The sequence below is a fragment of the Rhagoletis pomonella genome, unplaced genomic scaffold, assembly GCF_013731165.1.
Source record: "Rhagoletis pomonella isolate Grant_MI unplaced genomic scaffold, Rhpom_1.0 Rhpom_scaffold_00001, whole genome shotgun sequence".
NCBI lineage: Eukaryota > Metazoa > Arthropoda > Insecta > Diptera > Tephritidae > Rhagoletis > Rhagoletis pomonella.
The window spans coordinates 5,140,917-5,141,956 of NW_023458555.1; the positions used below are offsets into that span (position 1 = coordinate 5,140,917).

The window sequence follows — 1,040 nt, forward strand, 5'->3', positions numbered from 1 at the left end:
AAGCTGTGACAGACGGCAAAGCTTATGCATATAATCTGGCATACATATGCGCATAATAATTTTGACCTCACAGACGGCAGTTATGCGGATAAACGAGCCGCAAGGTCGTGGGTTCGAGTCCCACGGCCAATTAAATTTTCATCTTTTTTTAATTTTTTTTTTAATTTTGTTTTTCATTCTTTTTTTTATAAGTTCTATATTTTTTTTACGTTGCTTTCAGTTAGTTGTTGTTGACTTTTTATTAAAATTCAACTCTAAAAATTTAAATTAACTGATGTAAAATAAAAAAGTGATATAAAATAAAGCAAATGAAAACAAAATAAAGTAACATTAAATACATAGATCAAATAAAATAAAAAAAATATAAAATAAATAAAAACAAAAAAAAATTTCGCAATCGCTCCAACCGAGGATCGAACCTGGCAACTACAGGCTTGTATCCCGTAACTCTTACCACTCGGCTACTGCGGACGGGGAACACGCGCGCTTTGTTTGCTTACTTGTAGAAAAGACAACAGCTGACCAGTGTTGTCAACGAAAACTGCCCGGATCCGAGTTAATTCCCAAAAATTTCGTGCATTTGTTCAGCTTCTTATGCGCATATTAAAGAGGAAAATGCATGAGTCAAAGCAAATAAAGGCTGGTTATGCAAATAATCGAGCCCGTTTGTCTACCGTATTTGTCAACCGTATAAATTCAGTTCGCAAATGTGTACATACAAATATATATGTATGTAATTTTTCACTGCTTAGCACTGTGTGAGCTTAACCTTTTACCAGACACCCTGTATGTTTGTGCTCACATTTAAGAAATTCTGTTCACGGACCATCCTGTACGGTATATTTTTTGCCTTCAGGCAACGTGTTGCTATATTAGTCATTATGCAGCAAGTAAGCACTTGCGTCGGTGGTGTAATGGTTAGCATAGTTGCCTTCCAAGCAGTTGATCCGGGTTCGATTCCCGGCCGACGCACAATATTTTTGCAAATTTGTATGTAATATTTTTTTTTCATACTTTTAATTCTGACACTGCACAGGAAG

General features: G+C 35.7%; 1 non-coding gene across 1 annotated transcript; it reads left to right on the forward strand.

The window, feature by feature from the left end:
- Positions 1-900: 900 nt before the first annotated feature.
- On the forward strand, positions 901-972 carry Trnag-ucc. The gene has a single exon. It is a non-coding gene; the product is annotated as a tRNA-Gly (tRNA).
- The last annotated feature ends 68 nt before the right edge of the window (positions 973-1,040 follow it).